This window comes from Pseudopodoces humilis, chromosome 20, assembly GCF_049639895.1.
Source record: "Pseudopodoces humilis isolate 2021_Gansu_Grassland_sample_001 chromosome 20, ASM4963989v1, whole genome shotgun sequence".
NCBI lineage: Eukaryota > Metazoa > Chordata > Aves > Passeriformes > Paridae > Pseudopodoces > Pseudopodoces humilis.
The window spans coordinates 141578-166015 of NC_142219.1; the positions used below are offsets into that span (position 1 = coordinate 141578).

General features: G+C 39.7%; 1 long non-coding RNA gene across 1 annotated transcript in view; it reads left to right on the top strand.

Annotated features, from left to right (window-relative positions):
* LOC148182726 (uncharacterized) overlaps positions 1-22106 on the top strand; it is a 32055-nt gene extending 9949 nt beyond the window's left edge. The window contains exons 2-4 of the long non-coding RNA XR_015774237.1: positions 18463-18655; positions 20875-21048; positions 21944-22106. This is a non-coding gene — a long non-coding RNA (uncharacterized LOC148182726). The remainder of the gene's footprint in view (positions 1-18462; positions 18656-20874; positions 21049-21943) is intronic.
* Positions 22107-24438: the final 2332 nt, after the last annotated feature.

A 24438-nucleotide genomic window follows, 5' to 3' on the forward strand; every position in this document is an offset into this window, starting at 1 on the left:
CTGCAGAAGGATTCTCATCCTTGGTGGATCCTCCCTGCAGAAGGATTCTCATCCTTGGTGGATCCTCCCTGCAGAAGGAGTCTCTGCTCAGCAAATGCACACAGCTTCTTCAGGCTGGCTTTAAAAACTTGAAAGAGCAAGGGATTAACAGAACACAAGAAAACTTATTTGTTAAAGCTGCATATTTAAATGATGATAGAACCTTTACAATAACAATCAAAGCAAAGTTGTGCAGGAAAAAAATTGAGGTAATTCACTTATGATTCAGTTTAATGATAGAATTGCTGCTTGGTGCAGTTTCTAAAAGGAGAAACATCATTACTGCTGAATAAGCACTGGCTGATTTTAAGGCAAGTTGCTGGAAACAAAATTTGCTTTAAATTAGTGAGTAATTTGCAATATCTTTAAATAGTGTTTAAGGTAAAGAATATATATTCAGCCTGTTTATCACCGTGACACTGTGGTTGGTACTTCAGGTGCAGACCTGTGAAATTCATGCCAGTAATCCCAAATTTACCTTTTATATATGGATTTTCTGTTCCTCATCCAAACTGTGCTACTCTACTTCCCACTATATCCTGTTTTCACAATGAGTCTGAAAGGAATTTAGAAAAATTCTGATTTGAAATGTGTATGTTCAGAAAATACACAAGGATGTTCTTGCATCTCCAGTGTTTTGGTTATTTTTCAGTGAATATTTTTGCAAACTGTAAAGGTTTTCTGCAAATTAAGGAGTAGAAGTAGTGAGTGAGATTTTGTGTCTCTTGTCATGATTAGAAAATATAATTAAGCAATGTGCTGTAAAAGCAGTGAAAGGTGGGAATGCAAATGAAGTTCTTTAATTAAACAGTGTGCTATTTGATTCAAAATTTGATTTAGGAAAGCACTTCAATGTAGGCTTTGGTCCTGCTGATTTTGAGCGTTGTCTTCTGTACTTCTAAGATCTTTGTGTTCACATGCACTTTACTATGTTGAGGGCAAGGGGATTGAGACCATGATCAGATTGCATTTTGGACAGTATTGGCTGTTTCTGCAGTTAATTAAAAGTCTAATTTGGATTTTCAATTAGAAGAATTTTTAAAAGCACTCATTTCTATAGGCTGAGACAGACTCTGCCGCCAGAGGGAAGTATTTCAGCCTAATTATCAATTTCGGGCTGGTTGTGCTGATGCTGTGCGGGGCTTTGCCCGCTCTGGAATTCCCGAGGCGCCCGGGCCCGGCTCTGAAGGAAGAACACAGAGCATTCGCAATGACAGAAAGAGGCCACTTTGGAAACCTTTTAAGCAGGGAAATTCTGTGAGGGCTGTGAGGACGGCGGTGTTTTGGGATCAGAAGGGAGCGGTGAATCCCGGGGCTGTCCCTGCAGGTCGGGCAGGACCAGCGCATCCCGGCCCTTTGCCGCACAGGGATGCTCTCAGCCCGAGCCCTTCACTGGCAGGGTCTGCTTCCCAGGCCATTCCAGCACCAGTAACATGAATGTATTCTCGGATCCTACATCATATCTGCGCCTATGAAGGTAAAAATACTGCTTCTGTGTGGCTTTGGGAGAAAGGTCTTCCAGAGAACAAAGCCTGGAGAAGGATTAATCTAGATAATAAGCTGTGTTTACACCAAAGAAAGCTGAAAATCAATTCTGTTTGCATTCAGTTTTGTTAATGGAAATATACATTATTTTATCAGTCAAATGGCACAATTAATTACAGAGATGATTTTCTCTCTGGGGATGCTTTATGACTATTACACTGCTTACAATTAATCCTAATGGAAAGATCTGCCTGAAAATTCATGGTCACTTGTAAATTTTTATAACCCGATTATTGGTTCCAAGTGCCCAATGCAGTGGCACTTGCTTCGGAAAACAAACTTTGTGAATATTGGAAGAACACAGTCCAAAGTCATTGTTTTCCTCTGGCTTTGACCAGGGCATGCCCTGCCAAGGCGCTCCAGCCTTGCTGGTGACTGGTGCTTGTTTCTGCATGGTGTTTGCTGCTGAGGGAGCAGGGAGCTCTGCATGGGTGAGATTCCACCACTGATGGTTCAGCTGCAGGGCTGTGTCTGATCAACCTGGGCCAGCTGCCTGCTCTCAGAAACTCTGTGTGCCTGCTGCCTGAGCCATGGCTATTGCCAACCAAAGAACTGATTTATCTAGATCTTTTCTATTAGAGAACTGACTGTAAAATGGAATCGAAGACCACTAAAATACTGATAAAGACAAGCTGCTAACCTCACTTTAAGTGATCTTGAAATGCAAATAGGCAGCTGCTGGCAGAGAAGGAGCAGAGAAGAAATGGAAGGCTAATGCCATACTGCTTTCACGCTGGTGTTAAATCATGTGTCCTTCTGGTTTATTGAAATTGTGGTCACTTTCGTACTTAGGAAGGCTGGCATCTCTGGAATATCATAATTCAGCTGTGACACTGATGTGCTGCTAGCAAGTCTTGCAATAAGTGAAGTGCTTATGATAGTGTCTATCTCTTCTTCCTCAAATGAGGTGGGAGGATTTTTATGAATCTTTCAATATTTTGATCCAATTTCAATAGTGAATATATTATTTATTCTTTTAATATGTAATGAGTTGGGTTGGCTATTTTACTGGGACATCTGCCAGGGAATGGCTGTAGCTGAATGTGAGTGAGCAGTAATGGCTGCAGCTTATTGGGGACAGCGTTAACAAATGTTCTACTGAGCAGAGATTTCCTTAAGCAGTACCAAGAGATTTAGTTGTGATTAGTCAGACCTCAGAAGCTAAATGAGTCAGCCACAGAAGTGAGATTGTAAACTCATATGTACTGTTACATTAAATAAACACTGAGTGCAGCAAACCTTCCCATGCATTATTCAATATGGTATTTTATTTTCTGAAATCTTGTCTAGGTTTTCTGAAATCTCTTACCAATTTTTAATATAATTTTAAATTCCTAGGTCCCAAAAGCTTCAATCAAGTGAGTATTTAAATGGCTGAAGTGATTAGGCTCAGAAAATATTATCTATTGCCATTATTTTAACCATTTTAATAATGTTTTCAAGTACTTCCTATGTGAATATTTCAAATTTGGTGTAGTGCATGGGGAGATTCACCTCAAAAAATAAAATGGATTGCCACTAGCAAATCAGACAACATGACTTTGACTTTTCTTTATGTTTATGCTGAGCTCACAATTGTATTTTATGAAATATTTTCAGTCAGTGCAGTTATCATGCAAATTGAAGCTGTCTAGTGGAGTCTACCCTGAGTTTGTCTTGGTCTGTGTCGCCACATTTCCCTGCCACAGAAATGAGGGGATGAATCTGTGTCTGGGCAGTGGGAAGAAGGACTTGTGGTTTTAGGAGGCAGTCAGTGCTGGAAAATGTCTGCCAGTCCTACATTACAGCTAAATTGTGAGAGGTTTTGGTTGTCTCATTTGCTACATAGATTGAATAATGAATTTTTAATTAATAGAGTTTCAGCTTGTGAGCATAAAGATACATGGAGAAAAGCTGAAGTCTTTTAAGATACATCACATTGTCTGCAGAACTGTGGTGGTCTCTTTTGAATGGGAAAGTAATAGGAAACTTGAAAATCATGGATCAAAAAGGTATTGAAATATCCTGCTGGATGTATCTAGTCTTGATTGATCTTGAAACTGTAACTCTTAGAAAGGACATAAAAGCTGATCAAATGAAATTACCATTTCATTTACCCCTAGTGGGGCTATTTTCCATGACTGAGTAACCTGCTGCATTGTGACGGCCTGATTACGGCATGAGTAAAGGTGTGATGTCTGTCAGACTTTCTTTGCACAATGCTGTGCTTCATAATAATTCCAATGTGTATAAAAAGATGTGTGAGGAGTGGATAGCTGGTACAGCCAGCAGGGCTGCATGCCTGGCACCTCTCACACCTCGAGCCACACACACCTAAGGATGAGGAAGTGGAGGTTTTCAGTTCTTGTTCTGGCTCAGCCTTTAGGAATGTGGGTAGAATTGGCCCGCCATGACCCCTGAGTCAGAGGATCTTGAGTGCAAGATTTTCTATTTGTGGACATTGAAATTGTAAGGGACCAGCTCAATATTCACAAGTCCATGGAGCATGGTGGAGCTCATCCCAGAGCGCTGCAGGACCTAGTGGATGTCGTGGCATGACCCCTCTTCACCATCTACCAAAGACCTTGGGAGTTTATGGAGGTTCCAGCTGGCTGGAAGGTGGTCAGTGATATTATAATTTACAAGAAGAGTGTGAGGAAAGACCTAGGAAGTCACAGACCTCTTAGTCTAACCCAGTGCCTGGAAAAATTGCAGAGGAGATTGTACTGGGTGCTGTCAAGAGGCATTTAAAGAGCAATGAAATCATCAGGCACTGGCATTTGTTCCTCTTAAGGTGTCAGTGCTGGGCCTGGATGTAAGATTCATCTCATCCTGGGATAGACAGAGGGGATGATGTGGGGCAGGAGTTGAAGGAAAGGGATATTTAAAAGGATCCTTCTATAGTATTTTAGATTCGCTAATTTAGTTTCCCACACCTCCTTATTTCTCTCCCCATTTGAAACTTAATTCCTTTTGTCACTGCCTTTGATAGTTGATGTTGTCTCTTTACATGTCCATCACTCTCTCTTCCCCTCTCTCTGGACAAAGGATTCATCTGCAGGTCTCATCTGGCTAGTGAAAGGGTTAAACTCTTGCCTTCAGTAAGACAGAAGAGGAAAGGAGGTCTCTCCTAAAATGATGGATGTAGCTGTGCCTCTTATTCATGATGTTATTACTTTCCTTATGATCTTAAATAGGATGATACCATACAAAAAAGCCAAAGATTGGAAGAATCATTGCCTTTCATTTGTAATTATGGTGCACTAGCTGGGTCTCACGCATTGTGAGCGCTGTAATTTGTAATAATGGTGTACTTATTAAGGAAGGAATGAGTCATAACTGAGGGTATCTTTTCTAAGAATTACTTGTCTACAAATACATGATAGAATAGTATTCCTACAGTGGCTTCCCAGCAGCTTGGCACTGGGTATGTGCAAGTCCTCTGTGCAGCCCGAAGCAACAGCAGCTGGTAGTGCAATTCATAGAAATAGCACCAAAAAACCCCCAGAAAAATAATGAGAGAGCTTTTGGAAAAAAAGGATAATGGAGGTCCAGTAGTACCGATCTTCCAGGATAATATAAAAACGTGTATAGGACTTTTCTGGAAATTCTGCAGCTAAGACAAAATCTGAGGCTGAATCCTGAGCACATCAGTGTGTGAATTCAAGGGCCTAGATAACTTTCCTTATTCTAAATATCACTTTCTCCCTGACATTCTGCCTTCAGCAAATCCCAACCTGAGTGTCCAACTTTTATTCCTGTCTTTCTTCTAACTGTATACATTTAGCAAAATAGTTATGCAATGCTATTTTGCATTTGTAGCTAAGATTTTATATCAATTTTTTTGCAAGTAGGTGGTTTTTACACCCATGTTGTATATCAACTCCTAAAGGCAACAGATGCAAGGACAGATACTTGTAGAAGTATATTGGCAATGGAAATAAATGACTATGCAAGGAGCCCTTGTGTGCTCTGCTCACTGCTGATTTACTAAATGCAGCAAACTTTAGAGCAATAAATTTCTGAGCAGCATTTTCGTCTGATTTTCCTGGGAGTCTCAGTATTTGGAAGCACAACATTCTCTTAAGTAACAGGTTTAAATTATTAAGTGTGAACTTAATAGAGAACTATGAAGTGTGAACCTAAAAGACAAGGTTGGCTGGTTTAGTGACAAAGACTGAAGTCTAAAAATGCTTGTTTTGCACTCAGCATGGGTATAAGGAGCCTGTGGGGAAAAAAGATTTGCTCATTGGTGGATTCTGAATACAGTATTTAAATCTTCTTGGATTTAAAATCAAATCCAGTCAAATGCAGTCTTTTTCAGTGAGTGTAGTGTCCTATAGAGAATTTGGATTCCTATTCTCTAATCAAGTTGATGAGTGCACTAAGATGCAAATAAAGGTAATCTCATAGAAAGGTTGATTATTTCATCACAGATGAAGCAGCTGATAGAGGAACACCTCTTAAGCAGTTCTAGGAAAGTTTCTTTGGGATAATGGGAAGAAGTATATTTAATGATACAAAAAAGAAAACAAAAAAAGAAATGTTGATTGGCCTAGTCATGAGATTGGGTTGCAGATCCCAAGTGGTAGCTACGTTAGGAACTTCTCCCAGAACAGCTTGTACCAGTCAGAACACTGAAATGTGTTTTTAAATACAGTGGAAATTACATGCACAACAAGAAGTCCTGGTTTAGACAATAAACCATAGTTACTTATGTGAAGTGCTTTCTTGTTAAGAGGTATTTTGACCTCTTGCTGAAAAAAAGCTGCAGTAACAAGAAAGACAGCAGACTTCCTTGCTTTTTATACTTCAGCTCACTTAATTAAATTTCTTTCACTGTGCATATGGAAATCTAAGCAAAAACTGGAGGATTTAGCTTTCCTTAGTGCTTTTTGTAGAGGCAGAAAGAAAAGAGGTGTCAGTTTCATTTTACTTTGGGTGTAAACACAAAGTAATCTAAGCATTTGCCTGGTCCAACATCCTTCCTGTGACAGTGACCAGTGACAGGAATAAGAATAGGTATATTGATGCTAGCTTGGGTGAACATTCTCTGCCAGCCAGTCAGAATTTCAAGTGCACAGACACACCCATAAAGATACTCATCACTGAATAGTTTGAGTCCATTTTGGAATGGGAAGCAAAATATCATGGATGTCAACCTTTAATATTTTTCTATTTTTTTTTTTTTTTTGCTATGACAAGTGAGACACTGTAATAGTTCTTTTACTTTTCCCCTTCTCAAATTGTGAAAATAGGTTTGATTGTCATGACGACGTGCAAAAAAATGCCCATTTTTCAAAGTATTACAAGTTGTTTTGAGGAAGGGCTAAAAGGTTTGTGAAAAAGGTGCCTCAAATCACAATGAATTTTTTTTCCTGGAAGTTCAGAGTATTAAATTAAAAACACCCACTTCTTGATGTAAGTTACTCTCCTGAAGTGTTTTGTTCAAGTCTCACAGATCCATAGCTCTGATGTGACAAGACAAAGGTGTCTTTGTTGCTGTTAAAGTTAGTACCTCAGTGCTAGGAAAATGGATGGCTGTGGGGTTTTATTTTGCTTCACTGTCAATAGAAGGTGTTCTTGGGAGTGCTCACAGGCAATACTTGCATTTGTCCTAGGAATGCTGGCACTCCATGTTCTTGGAAAACAGTCTGACTCTTTGTAAGCCTAGTGAGAAAATCCAGGCTGTGCTTCCCAATCCAGCTATGTCACAGTCTCAGTTCTGCTGCATCTCCTCCTGGCAGTAATTAGATCATTTGTCTCATCTGGAGAGCTCAGCCTGTGACACTTCATACAGCAGTTGTGCTGAGTCCCACAGCTCGTGTTTGAACGGAGCTGACAGAGTGTAAACACGGAAGGGATGGCAGGATCCTTGTTCTGGGCTTTCTCCTTAGCCTTAAACATTTCTATTTCTTCATGAACTCTCAGCCTTTACAAATCTGCAGGGTGCAGTCAGGAAGGAGTAAATGTCTGGAGGAATTGTGAGCTGCACCCTGATCTTTGTCCTTTGTCCATTTGATGTGTGTGTGGTGTCTTTTGGGCCAGGAGTGAGCTCCCCCTGCCCCAGGCTTCCCAAAACACTACGGGGCCACAGCTGGAGCTGAGCTGGAGCTGAGCTGAGCCTGGACAAAGCAAAGCTGGAGAAGAGCAGCTGCTGCCAGGCTGTGAGCTGTCCCCAAGGGTGTGCCTGTGGCTTCCAGCTCAGTCCTGCGGCAGAGCCAGCTCATCCCTGCTCGCACGAGGATGCGTGTGCCAAAGGCTTCCTTCATCAAAGGCATCTTTCAAAGGCTTCTGTACATCCACAGATGCTTCCTGCTCTCCCTCACTCTCTGAGCTGAGGGTACAGATGCAGCCACATAAAGGACCAGGCTTGGATTTTCCAGGCTGGTATCCACATTTGCCAAAAGTGCATTGGGATTGAGCAATGATTCCAATTAAGTATCTGGTAAATCTTTAAAACTTTTTTGATATAAGAGTTGGTATTGTGCTGACTAGCTCATTTATGTTGTCTTTCTGAAAATCTGCTTTTTGATTTACTGGGTGAGTATCAGTAGCCGGCTGCTTTCAAGAGAACATACAGTTAAAAGGGCATTGCACAATGATTGCTGAATACTTTCTAATATCTGAGAAACTGGAAATAAATGGCAGATCTGTAAAGAGTACAGAAATGCAGTGAAAAAGTTGTTGTAATTAACAAAGAGCAAATAATGACTAAAGAGCAAGGTAGTCAGGATTTATGAAATTTCCTGACTAAGGTAAGATGCAAAGAAACTTCTCAAAAGCAGAGCAGCCCAGAATAGTTACCTTATGAGTAATGAGCTGAGTGAGTGATGTAAGAGAGCAGAGGTTTATTTTGAATCAATGTAATATGATGTATTCATTGCAACCTTCCTGAACCATAAATGTCTGGTGATGCTTTGCCAGATAAGGCATTTCTCTATCTATCTAAGCTGCTATTTCTTATCAGCTGCTCTTACACATGTAGGAAAAAATGGAGAAGGTGGTGGAGAAGCTAATAGAATCTCAGTTTCTTTAGTTTGTAAAGGCTAAACCAACGTGGAAGTGGCTGTTAGAGAATTTCAGACTATGGTCCAAGAAATTGGAATCTAAATGTTCATATATGTTGATAAATGAGAACTGTATTATAAAGTTGTTATTGGGTTTCTTAGGACTATTCTTATTAACTCCAAATGCTAACATACATAAAACATTTATGATGCATTCAGTGCAAAGATCCACTCTTAATTCAGGAAATGATCAGAAGCTGAATCTGTCCCGCTTGTGCTCGAAACCTGATGGGTGAGGCAGGCAGTAGTTAACTACAAGTAGTTACTACTGAGGCATGACTTTGTCTTTGGGATGTAAAGCAGATGTTTCCCTCAGAGAACCTGGGGGCAGCCAGCCTGTGGATGAGTTGGCTGGAACTGTGGACTGTGTTTAATAGAACAAATTCCATGGATAATGAAGTGACACACAGCTTACAAAGTCATTGCACAACACCATGGTGTGATGCAGGAGGTTTGAGGAGCTCAGGTGGAAGCAATGGCAACTCTTGTGTTAAGCTGTGTTCCTCATTTAACTGAAGATAATTATGCAAATTACTTGTATCACTCTTCCTTGGTGCTTAGGAAGAACTGCAATGCATTAGAAGAGATTCTGATCATTGCATCTAATTACACTGGAATGAGAATTACTGCAAATCTTCAAGTGGCAATTTTTCTTTTTATTATATTTAAGGGAATCAAAGCAAGAAATGCTGTGTTCATAGTTTAATACAAAAAGTCTGATGTAAGGAATATCTAAGAACTTTTAACCTACTGAAGCCCTAGTGCTCTTATGATTTTATCTTCTTCCCTCTGCCCAAAACCATGTAGGACAAGCTACAAGATAATTTCCAATTAATCATTGGTTGTCTAAAAACGCACACCTCCACACAAGGTTTTCTTGCTAAAATTGGGTCTGTATTTTCTCAGCTTGGCTTTACATGACTTTATGCTGGTTGTTTTTTTGCTGTACATGGCCCAGGTAATTGCTTGCTCTGTGTTGCTGTAGCTGTAGCCCAGAGAACGTGGATGTGGCTCTTAGAAGAGGCCGTGTCTGAAATGGGGATTCTGTTGGGCTGAACATTCTCTGCACACAGCTATGTGCAATAATTGCCTGAAAAAAACATCTAATTATAATTAATGCCTTTGCCAAGCATTGCTCTAAACTGTTCAAATTACTATAAAATCATACTATAACCCATGTTAAGTGCCTCAGACAGTGACGAAAAGCTGTTGTGTTGGATTCTAAAGTAAAGCTCTGAAAAGATTCATCTGAGCAGCTGGAACAGGTAAATGCTGAAGCTGAGGCCCTGCATGGAACCACCCTTCCTGAGCTATCAAACCTCTCAGTAGAGCTCTTACATGAAAGATTATCCCTGCCTTTTGATTTTAAAGGAAGAGAAATGCTTGAAGAGGTAACTGGGAGCCTCATCTCCTAAGAAGAGACTGAGTCAGATGAATTCTAACTTGATGTTTTCCAGAATCCTTGTGTTCCAAGCCAAAGGAATAGTATGGAAACTTTAAGAAGGCGTCATATATAGTCCTGTTGGAAACTGAGAACTGCTCTCTACAGAGGTTTTCAGCGGCCTGTTACTGAGTGAGGGGTGGGTGAAGGACCATCCTCCAACACTCTCACAGGGAAATGGAACTGCAAGCTGCAGCTCCTCTCATGGGCCATTACTGATGTCACCAACATCCCTGAACACTTGGCAGACTAGAGGTTTTTGTTTTGATTTTGGTTATCCTGAAAGTTCAGGGGTTTTATTTTTTAACTAGTTCTTCCCACTCTACCTGAGACCCTAAGAAGGAAAACTTCCTGAAGAAATTGCCCAATCTTAACCTATTTGTTCCTCTCATGGTAACCCTGACCTCACCAAATGATATACATTATCTCTTTGGTTCATTCTTTTGTTCTTCTATCTATCTATCTATCTATCTATCTATCTATCTATCTATCTATCTATCTATCTATCTATCTATCATCTATCTATCTACATCTATTATTTCTTCCTGAAATTGAAGCTGGATCTACATACCTTGGAACAGTCATATCTCTAATAGAAACATATATCTTGTGCTACAGAATTATCTTTTTTACTTTGTGTCCCGTGTCTTTAAAGCACAGCTGTCAGAGAAAAGTTTCTTAATGAAGCACCATGTGCTATTCCCTCTTTTCTTCATCTTGTATTGGGAGATTAGTACATTTATATTGATGTTTTCCTTGGTTTTTTGGCATCTACTTTCCAAGATCTATTGTCATGTGCAAGACAGGTTTTGGTTTCTTGGTAGTATTATTATAAATATAATTATCCATTCTCTGCCTAGACTTTTAAAGAGCCAGGTATTTAGGTCCTTTTGGTTTGTACTGATTAAAATCTGGAAACACTACTGCACCTCGTTTGTGTCCTCTCTTTCCCATGATTTGCCTGTTGCAGTTTGAGTTCTCTGTTCTCTGGTTTGACACTGCTTCCTTTAGTCATTGTATCAGATCAGAAAAGGGAATTAGAGCATTCAGTTTCACTCTGGCATCTGTCATTAAATTCCGTTCCCCATGTAGCTCTCATTAATTCCCCCAGGGACAGACTGAGCCTAAGGCTGTTCTGGGACCTTTGAATTCAGGGGAATGGATGTATGGCAGAGGCCTTACTCTGAGAACCACTGAGAAAATTAAGGGATAATAAAGGTTGCCTTATCTGTGGTTGTGAGACGGCAATTTGCTCCAGGAAGGGAGACTAGCCCTATAAATCTGACTTTCTGTGGCTCAGCCAGTGAGTGAGCACTGCTGTGTGCTGCTGAGACCTTGCTTTCTTTTCTCTCCTCCAGGGGCAGAACTTCTGTCCTTTCCTGCCCTTTGGATCACTCTTTCGCTTGGCTGTTTCAGCCCACTGTGCCAGGAGAAACTTCACTGCATTCATTTGTCAGATTGCCGAGCCCTTAATTTAGTGCTAATTGCTATGCTCTGCAGTGCTTTGTTTTTGAGATTTAGAATTCTCAGTACTTTTCTGTTAATTTCCTATGTAGTAAGATTTTAATACATAGAAAGCAAATGATCTCTTTGGAATGTTTAAAGTCCTAATCTAGCTGTGTAAATCTCCCTTATTATCTAAGTATTTCCTACTGTTGGTAGCTACTTTTAAAGCATTAACTTTTTTTGTGGCTTTCACGGGAGTCTTTAATTGCTTTTGGTGTCTGCATTACACGTTTAGGTTTTTGGATCTGTTACAACACACTGGATCAGTGCATGCTTATTAGCATGAATCTTTTTAGTCTGGAAGATAAGACTGTTGCTGTATGTAAAATATGGAAGTATGGAGCTGACTAGAGATTTTACCAGCTGAGATATTTAGTCTAGTGAGTTTATGTTAGCATGGCCACCTCTCCTGAACCTGTGACAAATATTGGTTGGATTTCTTTTAATATCAGTGGAAGGAAGGTGACCAAATAAAAAAAACAAATCAATTTCAGTGTGAGTTTTGCTGTTACCAATATAATTTCATCTTCATCAGAGTTCACTGCATCAGAACAAATTTATGTTTAAAGTCACTAAAAAACTTTCTGCCATCCTTTCAGCTGAGCTTCTTTTCTCTCAGTCACAATCTCTCTTTGGACTCTGTATGTAATAAGGATGATGTATCATTATAATAATTGCTACTGCTGCCAGAGCAGATACAAAATTGTGAAAACAGCAAGGCATGGTAGAATAGGACTGTGTCTGTATCTGAGCAGAGTGCTAATTTCTCTAGCCTAAGATTTTCCCACATTACTGGACTGATTGAGTCTCACCATGCAGTGGTACTGAACCCTGATGCAGCACTGGGCAAAGAAAAGATGCCAACAAGGTAAAATATGGAGGCAAAATATTAAAAGTGGAGATAAGAAATTGTTAAATTAATGCATAGTACAAATATGGTGACCATTAAAGCATTGTTTCTTCATATTTAATAGCCCATGAAACACCTCAAATGCTTTTTTAATTGCCCATTGTATACTGAATATAATCAAAGAATTTTAAAGAAACCTGCAAACAAATGACAAACATTTTTAGGCAAAACTTGATGTCAAGAATCCACTGATGGAGATTTTGGCTGAAACTCTTTACTTAAGCGCTAAAAGCACTTTTGCCCAATCTAACATTCTCATGGTATGTAACCATTATGTCTCTGGTGCACAGCCTTGATGACAATGATCCTAGTGAAGGATTATGGCAGAGCATTAAGCAGAGGAAAAAGCTGCTTCCAGACCGCAGTGTAAACCCACCACAGTGATCTCTGGAGCAGCATGACTCATCTAACACATTAAGGACAAATTCAGGTTATTAAGCCTAATTAAATTATTTTAACAGAATTTAGCAGCATCTATCTAGAGGTTACCAGTCTTGATTTAAAATTGTCTAGAGCCTGTGCCAGTGCCACATAAGTCACTGGGAAGATTACTGTGCTCTTTGGTGGCCTTTGGACCAGACTGATCTGCAGACAGACACTCACAGATACATCAATGTTATGAATGGCAGAATCCATATTTCTGCAGCCACCCTTTTATCTGACAGCTCTTCCATTAACACATTTCTGAGCCTGCAAGTCTGCCCCCCAGTTAATGGCTCATAATGCAAATAGAAAATTGTTGACTATTTCCAGCTAAGCAAAGCAATCCCTATGCTTTTTAAAAGAGTTATTTAACTCTGTATTTTACACTTCTGTAATATTCTTCAGAGCCCAATAAGGAGGGTTCAGCATCTTCCCTTTATTCATTGTTGGAGCTCCTGCCTGCTAAAATGCGTGTTTATAATCCCTCTAAGCTCTTTTAATGATAATTGTTTTTGAGCTGTCTGAAATGTTAGGGATGCTTTTTACTCTATCTTAATTTGTGCTGATGTTCAGTTGGTCAAATTTTCCTTCTGTTTTAAATCGGTGTATAAATTAGGATATACTATTTTTTTTCCTATATTGATAACTGATACTGGAGGAAAGTGGCAAAAGGCTAGACAGCAAAATCCTCAAGAGTTCTTGGATCAAATGGTTTCACAGGAGAAAGAAGCACAAAGAGTACGGTCCCTGACATTTTTATTATCTGTGAAATTTCCATTGCAAGTTACTCTATAATTTCCTGTTAGAATGCAGGCCTTAGACATAATTTTTGCCTAGAAAATCGTGTTTAAAAAACATTGTAGATATTCTTTAGAAACTGAATCATCTCAATCACTTTGGAAGAGGAAATATAGCAGTCCTCAAAGAAGCTGGAGTCCAGTGCAGACACAGTTCAGTTCACTGCTGCCTGCCTTTGCTCCTCTCTGCAAGCTGTAACTCTGTCCCTTGAACTTCCCTCTGTCAGGGGAGCTTCTCTGTCAGGAAGAGCTTCAGAATTAAAATCAGATCCCTGCAGAGATAACTCCACACAAAGCAGTTTAGCCCCTGGATTTGCTAGTACAGCACATCATGAGTAAAAATACAGAAGACCCCTGGTGGTCTTTGTAATTTGCTGTTTATATAAACTGGAATTTAATCACTAATGAATGGAAGTGTGGGGTTCAAAGGTAAAAGATCCAATAGCTGCCCTGGTTTCACTCAGTGAGAGCTTTTCCTTTTGTGTCTTGGGTTTGGATGTAACTGGAAGTGAACTATCCTTCAGAACCTGCAGAGGAGGTGCAGGCATGGATATTCCCTTCTCAGGAAAGGACTATGGAGTTTTTGACTGGTTTGAAAAGAAATATCAACACCTAAAACCTCAAAATGAGGTGCTTTCACATTTTCATATTACCACTCCCTTTTTTCTAGCACAATGTATAGAACTTAGCTCAGATTCTCTGCTACTTTTTAGTTTGCCATTATATTGAATATTTCTAATATGAAAAGCTGCCTTTTAGAAATAAAAGTTCTGAAGATACCTTGTGTTTTCAAAGGTAGCCACATTCACTATTTTTTGAAGTAACTCTCTGGTGTTTTAAAAGATGCAGGCATGTAACTCAGTAACCAGCCCTGTGCCAGGCCTGTTAGAACTGTAAAATGAAACCAGCTGATGTGCAGAGAAGACGTGAACCTGTAGTATATCACACGTTTAACAAGAAATAGCATTTTAAATTGAAGAACTGCAGTTATTTTAAGCCATATATTAAACATTCCTATTAAAAGCCTTGTGAAATATAATGTCACTTTAAATCAGAACAGTTTTCTTATGCCATAATTTTATTTAGGTTGGCGAATCTCAGCCTATCCTTAATATTCCTCATTGAGTTATTAAAGATGGATATATCATTAGAGTTAACAGCTTTTCAATGAAAAGGTAGTTAATTCAGTGTACAGAGTCTGAACGTCTTCACTTTGAATTACAGTCATTGATAAAACCCTGCTTTAATATTAAATGCAAATACAGTTCCTACTTCAAAAAAGCTGTTCTGGAAGATATCACCTCTCTGTCCAGAAATGTCTGCTACACTTCTATGGAAAAAAGAGCTGTTTCAATTAGTTATATCAGTCACAATATTATATTTGTGTTTGGAAATTTGAGTCTATGTACTATTGGTGTTTTTCCCACAGAAGACCAAAGATGTAATGCTGTACACAAGATTTTGTGTTAGTTCTGATTACTGTGTGTAATTGGATGAATGATTTAAATAGCATCTCCTGGTGAGAGGAAAAATAAATAGACCAACACACACATTCCTTTCCTTTTTTACTGTGTATAAGTGGCTCAGTCATTGATGAGATTTGCTTTAGTGAATAGAGAAGAATGGGTTGTATCTTCGAGTAGTGACTGCATGCATTGCTGGTAGATATTTGAAGTGGATTACTGGTTAGCTGAGTGACTGTTCTGTGGGGAGCCAGATAATGTGTAAAGTGCACTTGTCTTGTGGCTAATGTTATGGTAGAGTATTCCAGAATGGCAAATTGCAATGTTTTACTCAAGAACGTCCTTGCCTGCCTGTGGGGTTTGATTCCCAGCTCTGCACTGGTGCCACATTTGGAATCCCTGAGGAGCTGCTCTTTAGTTTGGACTTTTAGCTGCCATCAAGCTGGATTCAAAGTTGTTTTGAGGAGTGTTTGCTGCAGGGATGCCCGCTGGATTGTTTGGATTTATAACACTGTCCCTCCTCTCTCAGCTCCATCTTCAAAAGTAAAAGGATTTTGGGCTGTGAGCTTGCCACATGCATCAGCTGTAGTTTTATTATGGTGATTAAATGAAGAGTGGAATAGGAAGTAGGATGGATATTCACAGGATAGGATGGATATTCTCATGAGAGACCTTGGCAGGGGAAGCACTGGGGTCCTCTGTGGGGGCTCCTCCACCAACAAAGAGCTCCTGTGGAGCCTCTGCATCCTCGCAGTGATGGACAGCATCGGTTCACGCCAAAGCATCCAACACTGCTTCCAAATGACAGCTCTGAATACATCACTTAGTTTCCCTCATTATCTCTGGGATGAATCTGAGTGTAACTGCTGCACTGTTCAATCGTGCAGCTAAGTGCAGCCCTGAAGAAAGAAATAAGCTGTGGCATAAATATTTAAGCAGTTGTACAGATGCTATGCTATTTTTTTCAGTTAGATTTCTCTTTGTAAATATCTGAGTTCTGTAACTGGAGCAGGCTCAGTAGAAGAAGCAGTGCTTTAAATTCTTCATCAGTTGCACTTGTCTACAAGGCACCATGGAGACAATTCTGAGACAGAACCATGTCTTAATTGAGTTGAAAAAACCCTCCACTTTCCTCCTATCTAGTTCTCTGTTGAGCAACCGATCTCACTCAAGTAGTTTCTTTCCTTACGTGGCTTTGGTAAATCTAAAAAAGCAGCAGTTTATCTTGTTTGGCTTTAAAGATTACAAAATTTAAAATCTATTTTGGTTAATGCAGGAACCACGCTGCATATGTCTGTTTTATTTTTCAATATTATTTGCTGTTGTAAAGCTTGTGACTTGTGAAACATGAGAAAGGGAAGAAAAGTCAGGTTTTCTTTCTTTAGTACTGAGGAGGTGGAGGTAAAAAAGTTGCTTGTATTCTCTTGAATAACATTTAGGAGCAAAAAATTCAGTTCTGAAATTTCAGCTTGAGGCATACGTATAAAGCAGACACATGTTACGAACAATCAGATGTAGATTTTATGAGTTAATATGATCTATGCATTTATGTCTTAACTGGTACCATTTTTTCCCCATCTGACATGATTTTCAGAGCAGTAGCATTTCTCTTTGAGCTGAGGCTGTGTCTCTGTGCCTTGACTGCAGTGTCCCAGAAAAGCACAGAAGGGCCAAGCATGGCTGGAGCATCTCTCTGAGAGAGAAGCACGATGAGCTCGTTATAAAATACCCACGGCTTTTCACAAGATGGGAGGCATCTGGAGCTCTGGTTCCACTCTGTGTACTGCTCTTAGCCAGTGGATATTTTTCACAGAATGTTGGCAGAGTTCCAAAGGTGCAGCGCAGGAGAGAATTATTGCCGTGTCTTGCTTTATCTTGATGCTTTCAAGGATAAAAAATGTCTCTTCTCTACCCTTTTCTTTCAGGTTTTTTGCTTTCTAGCATTAAAGGGACCACAATATCTTTATTTTCAAGGGATGTCTATACTACTTGCTTGCTTGAATCATGCCTTGAGGCTCCAGTAGCCCTTGCCTAGACCTCAGCTCTTTCAGCCCCTAAGAACTCCTGAGGTCCAGGCACTGAGATCCAGCCAGACTGCACTTCTGCATGGCCAGCAATTTCCCCCCAGTCTCAGGGCAAGCTAGAGAGACATGTCATGTTAAAAATAAAATGCAAATGCCCGAGTTATTTGAATATAATCACTTTATTAATTTAGCTGTCTAACAGATACTGATGACAGTCTAATAATAAGGTCCAAAATGTTCTTTCTCATTAACGGAGTTAATGAACTCACACATCTTGAGAATTTCATTTTAATTATTAGCAATAATTTATATGAGAGAGAGAAGTGCCAAAAAAATATTCCTATTGAGGAGTGGAAAATTGGTAAATCTGTTGATGAGAGATGCTCAGTGCCACAACTGAAAATTGTAAAAAGATTTCTTCAGTTCTGGTTCTTGTCTATAAAGTTGCTGTGTCGCTGGAAATTTTCCAAACCTCAGCACCCTCAATGTTCCCACTCCAATGCCACTGTTGGTGTCTTTGGCAGGCACAAGAAATATTTGTTTCAGGACAAAAAAATCTGTGCCAAAAGTATGGGTTGAGTATCACAAAATGGATTTATTTAGTAATAATCTATATTTTTTATTTCTCCTTAATTTAAAAAAATTGAATGCAAATATTCACCTTGAATTGAAAAGTGTGATTCATCTTTTAAACTCCAGTTGCTTCAAAAATTGAATTTCAAAAGTTGCAGTTCAGAGGAAGAACTCATTTTCTATCTAGTCATAGTCTCCATTTCTGTAAAACAAAGATGCTTCTTGCTCTTTTGTTATGCTGGGTTTTTTATATCTCAGGACAAAGGAAGCAGTAAGCCTGGGGCTCTAAGGAAGTAATTTTGGTTCTGAAAGTTTTCTGATATTTTACACCTGTAATAGACATTCATGACTGACTTAAAATGAATAAATGATATCATTTTGTCCTATGCTTCACTGGCTTAATTTCCTTTGGCTTTCATGCTGAGATTTGAGTGTGTATTGATTTCAGAACCTTGTTGATGTCAAAAATAACTAACTTGAAATTGCTGAAACCGTGATCAATATGCATAAAAGATAAGCCATAAACCTGCAGGATATGCTGAAAGAGGAGAGTTAGGAGTGAGTGGAGGCAGCAGATATTTTCCAGAATTAGAATCAGTATGCAAAGTTGATTTAGGCACATTACCATAGTTAGGCAGGTACCTAAGGAGTCTTTACTGTTATTACAATGTTTTTCACATTGCATCCTGTAGGTACACTTGAGGAAATGGAGATTTGGATTGCTGGGAGAAAGGACCAGTGGCTTTCCTAAGATGAACCAATGGCTTGACAAGGCAGGGGAGCAGCATTTATTCCTTTGCTTTGCACTCCTGCACTCTGGTGGATGCACCACGCAACTTTCAGACCTGCTTCATTTTCAGCAAGAGATAAGCTCAAAACCATCAGGTATGCAAATTTCCCTGAAATTCAGACTGCAGTCTTCAGATTTTATCAATGTTTTGTCAAACTTCTTTCATTACCTCAATGGAGCATATGGGGTTTTTTTCAATGAGTATTTGATCTGAAGAGAATATAACTGTGCTATAAAATGACATTGTAGTATTGTTTGTAGTGTGACATTTGCACTTGGAGACACAGATCAAATCTTCTCTCTGATGCACTGAGTTGCCCTCTGGACTTTGACAGTAGAGGAAGACCCAAATGACTGCTTTAATTTCTCACAGGGGTGGAAGGAATCCAACCAGAATGTGGGATATTTGAATTTGTGTACTCACACTACTAATGCGCTAGGCTGCTTTGAATTTTCAAACTTTCCATGTCAAACGGTGGAAGAAGTACCTCACATCCCAAATACAGAGGAAACGGTTGCTCAGCCCTGTAATTGTTGGGTGAAAACATTCTTGTGATAATGTAATAGGACTGGCAAAATGACAAATTTTCAAATCCAAAGGAAGCAAGACAAACCTGAAGTGCTGATAAAAGACTGTCACTGTGTTTGTTTCACCAGCAACAGAGGAGTATCTCTGTCATCTCAGCAGTGGTTAAGGATTAGCAGCCCCTCTTATATTAATGGGTGTCAGCTCTCCAGCAGCGCAGCTGTAGTTCTCTGGGTATTTCTTTTTCCCCTTTTTACATTTCCCCTTTTCCAATTAGTGGGAACTTTACTGGACTGCTATGACTTCTTATATGGCTTGATTTACTGAAATGCATTTTTTGTTTTTGTGACCTTTATAATTCACTTTTCACCCCATTTGCATTCATCAGAGTTCGCTAGTCAAAGTACAAAGTGAAAACTGCAGCACTAATCAAAAGTGATCAGATAAAATAGATGAGTATTAGATGAGTGAATAGACCAAGTGAAAGACTCCTTCATCCTGCCTCGAGTGCCAGAGCCCTGCACACTCCGAGAGTCATCCTCCTTCCTTCTGCAGTCAGCCCACGATGTGCTCACAGCACACAGCTCCAGGTCTTCAATAAATGACGAATTATAGACCATCATCCCTTCAAAAATCAACTTGACTTCTTTTCATCTTGCAGCTGGTTTATATTTCTGAGGATTCTGATGATACCTGAAGAGTTGTATCTACTTTATATTACAAAATTCTACCTGAATAGCTGTATTAATACATGGGCTGAATTGATGAAATCATTGTATGTCTGAGAGCTGAGCAAGTGTAATATGTGTCATTGGAAGTAGTTTGGCAAATTCAGGGCTTTGTTTATACCATTTGTGCCTCCAGGCTTTGCTGACAAATAGTTACAAGTACAGTCCTTAAGTGAATATATAAGTATACAATATATAATAATAATACAATTTTTTTTCCAGTGGAATCAAGAATTCCAGAGTCTAAAATCATGGACAGCATCAGTAAACCACTTGAGCTGATCTTGAACTCTGAGCTCCAACTTCAGGGCACATTTTGTAACAGTTAAATGCTAATGTGAATGGACACATTATATTTTATGGTTCCAACATCTTTTTTACTCTGCTACACTAGTGCCTGACTCCGAGCCCCTGTGTTTGTATTTAATATGGATTAAATCTGTTCCTTAGGAAATACTTGGAGCATGAAAGCTGCTGTATTAAATTAGTTCATTACAGCTTTACATGCATAACTGCATAAACATTCATTTGCTCCCTACTTTGATCACCTCTGATCTTGGCTGTTAATGCTACTGACTTCTACAAGCCTTTTTTCCCCTTGACTGTTTTTTAATTCTGACTTGAAGTTGTCAAGAGCAGATTCTGTTTATTTCCCATGGTAATGGCTTGCCTTTATTTCAAATGGTTTTTACTTAGGTCAGTTCTGTTGGGGCATTTTTGCATCTGTGTTGAAAAAGCCTTGATGTACCAGCACTGTTTTGCTTCTGCTGTGTTTCACCTGAGCAAGCACCTTGGTCTGTCACTGAAGGGCACTGCATAAATGTAACGTGGTATTATTTATTTATTGTCACAACACCACCCTGACAAGCTGCCTCCCAAACGCATCAGAGAGCACATTTGTCATTCCAGCTTTCATTGTACTCCTGCTGTGTATTTTCTTCACTTATGGCTTCTTGGAACATTTCTGTGGTCTTTTTCTGTGATTAGACACTAGGAGTTTATACCAAATTTATATGTTTCAGCCCTCTGCACCAGTCATCTATTAATTATTTCTTTTCAGTGCTCAGTGTTCTGGGCTGACCACGGTGGGCACTCAAGCACCACAGAGCTGCTCCCTCACTTCAACCCTTACCCTGCCTGTGGTTCAGGAGAGGAAAAGCAGAAGTAAGGAATGTTGGGGGTGAAAAAAACACCAAAAAACTGTTTAATGAGTGACTGATAAGTGGAAAAAGAGGTAAGAAGGTAACAAAAAAAGATGAAAAGGCAATAATTCCCCCCTCCCATGGGTAACCCAGTCACTTCCTGAGGAAAAGACAGGCCAACCCCTCTAAAATTCCTTGCTTTCCATTCTGTTGCTGAACACCATGGATGTTCCATGCGCTGGAATATTTTTTTGGTTAATTTGGGTTAATTTGGTTTGGTCTGGTTGCATCCCTCGCAGGTTATTCTGCCTCTCAGCCTGTTTGGTGGGGGCAGAATGGGAAGCAGAGGAGCCCTTCTTGCTGAGCAAGCCCTTTTCAGCCAAAGCTGAACATTAGGGTGTTACCAGCACTGCTTTGCTGTTGCAATAAGCTCAAACTTTTCAAAATGGCACGAATTTGAAAAGAGGTATCTTGTTTTATGTTATGTTTTCCTGTTAAGTGATGGAGGATGTTGCCATTGCAATGCATGGCTGAGTTAATGCACTGTGTTACTGCTTTACAAAACATCTCATGCAGGATAATGTGATGTGTAGTTTTAGAGAGTTTACATCAGCCTTTTGTAGCTGCTGTGCCGTGGTGCCCAAAGTTTGGGTACAAATTCCCATTCGATGTCATTTGGCAAAGCTGAGACTACTGAGTGGGAAAGGAAACCTTGAATAGTCAGGAAACAAGCTAATGAGATGAATGGCTTTAATACTTCTGTGAGCCACTCTAAATCTACTCATTCTGGAAATGCATGCAGTTATCCTCAAAATAAATTGCCTTTATCTCATAATTGTCTTTGCTAATTACCTTTTTAACAAATTAAAAGGTGGAGGGCTGAATGCTTACATCTATGATTTTCACTAGTGCATGCTTATATTGTGCCTTTGTTTACATTGACACACATCCCTAGTGTAAAAATGTTACATTTCCACTTTGCCCTAGGACCCCTGGAGCAAAGCCTGCCTGTGCAATCAGTGCTGCCTGGGAATAGGAATGCTCTAGAATTGATGAGATCCACGGCTCTGTTCCTTACTGCCGTTCTTCTTCCAAATGGGAGAAAATGTTCCAAAGAAGAACTGCCTGCAATTAAAATTGTAGCACACCATCACGGTGGTGGAATGTGTCCTTGTAATGTCCTGGGGCTACTTTTCTTGTTTTCTACCACAGCTGAAGACTGAAAGCAAATGCATATTCTAGAACTAGAAAGAAACAGAGAAAGCTGGGTTTATCTCTGAATGGAGCATATGAAAATGGCTGGAGAATTACCTTGGTCCTCCTGGCTTGATTGTTAAATCCTTCATGGTCCAGAATTTTCCCAAGTTCTGATCTATGAAGAGGGAGAAATTTAACAGCATGAGATCTGATCTGCTGAGAGTAATTTCATCTTGTTTGTTTAAGAGTTATCATAATGGCATCCCAGCTGTAAGGCAGGACCATTGCAGTGCTTCGACTATTCTTCTTGTTTTCTGCTTTTCCCCTGCACAGGTGAAAAAGGAGCTACAAAATAACTTGAATTTAGAAATCTGGTTCTACTTTCTGCCTATGACATGATACAATATGGAAGTGATATTCTAAAATATATAAAATATAGTTTGATATGTCTATATTTTAACAATTCAATTGAGCTACACCAGGGAGTCTGAGTGTCATCAACTGTTCTGCCATTATCTTGGAGGCAAAAAATGTATATTGGCAGAGCTTACAAAAGTCTTGCTCCACCTCATTTGAGGTAGCAATACCTCAAAATTTAATTTTATCAAAATCCCCCAAACTTTCACCACACAAAGGTGAATTAGGGAACTTTTCTTACACAGCCTGCACAGTTTAAAACTTGACCAGCAGATCTATGAATGTAGAAGAGTTTTCAGCACTGCCCCAGAGCATTGTCCTGCTGCTCTGATGGTCCATATAGGAAACAGAGCTTCCTACTCCTCACTGTTCAAAAAAATCTTCCTTGGAAAGGAAATCAGCATCCAGGGTAACTTAGCTCTGCTGTGATTATCCCTGCTCAAAGCTGCGCGGGGTCGCTGCGTGATCATTTGCTCTGAGCTCTTGTCACAGATATATCCTCCTTGACTTCTGCAAGCAAGTGCAGTAAGGCAGAAAGTATCAGCTTTGATCCTTTCCCACTGGATTACAGGATAATTTGTTTGGCCTCTGAACATGTGGCGAATTATAGAGAAGGCACATGATAAGGACTTGCACTGAGAAAACCTCTCTAAACTATGCCCTGGAATGAAAGCAGCACTCAGATTTTCATTTCTATCCCCAGATTAGACCCCTTGTGCTCAGTTCAGAGGGGCAGACGAGTCAGAGGTTACCTGAGTGAGAGCCTAGGTCAGAGCTGAAATGAGGACTATTGAGGGAGAATGGATGGTGTAAGATGCCATAAAGAATGAGCACCCTCTTCTGCAGGGGATACTTATACAGTCCTTTCTTTTTTATGGGATTTCAGACAGATTTCTGCACAGTTTCTATCAGAGTAGCACTTATGCTTTGAGGTTTTTTTCCCCCTACCATGTTTGCTGAGAAAAAACAAAATTTGGTTAATTCAAAGCTTGAGATAAGGCATCAGGGTACCCATATAAAACCTAATCCACTATAGAGTCCAGATAATAAACCCAAACACATAATATTGAGAATACCCAGTGCCATGAAAGACTCCTTCAGCTAAAATTGTTAAAGCTGGCTAAGCTTGGAGAAGAAAGTCTGCTTCCTCTTTGTTTTCCTATTCCCATTCTTTAGTCACAGAACTTTGAGCCAGCGAGCCTAGAGGAGACAAATTAATTAAAAGTGCTAGGGGATTGAAAACATAAAGGTGATGGAAACAATATAATTAGAGACATTCTCAGATGGTCTGAATTGATGTCTGTCAGTGACTTCCATTAAGCAATGCTAGTTTCCTTAACAGTAAAGTGTTTTGCTCTAGATTTTTAAAAAATTTTCCAGCAGAGGTTGTATCTAGGATTGCGATAGGCCAGATAGACTGTTCAGTGCCTTTGTTCTGTCATTAAGGCATTTGGCTTACCTTGAAACCATTTCTATAAAGCTAGCTAAAACAAAACTTGGAAATCCTAATTTTGTGTGTTTATGTATATGTGAGGGGTTTTAATCCAGATTTGGAATGATTTACTAGCCATATCTGGATTTTGAGTTCTCTTTTCAGCTATTCTATCTTGGTAATTGTTGCCTGGCAGGGGCTGTGGAAAGGCTGCTTTGGGGATATCTCTCCTGTGCTGGAGTTCCCTGCTCTGACCCAGCTTTGGCTGCTGTTTATCCCTTCTGTCAAAGCCCATCAGCAGCTGCTGCCTGAGGAAATGTCCTTTTCCACCTCGGAATGTTCATCTTAATGGTGCTTGAGAGGTTCCAGCTGCACTTCTGTGGGGAGGGCAGAGCTGCGATATTTGGGCAGCAGCTGTGGCATGAGTGCTCTGTTA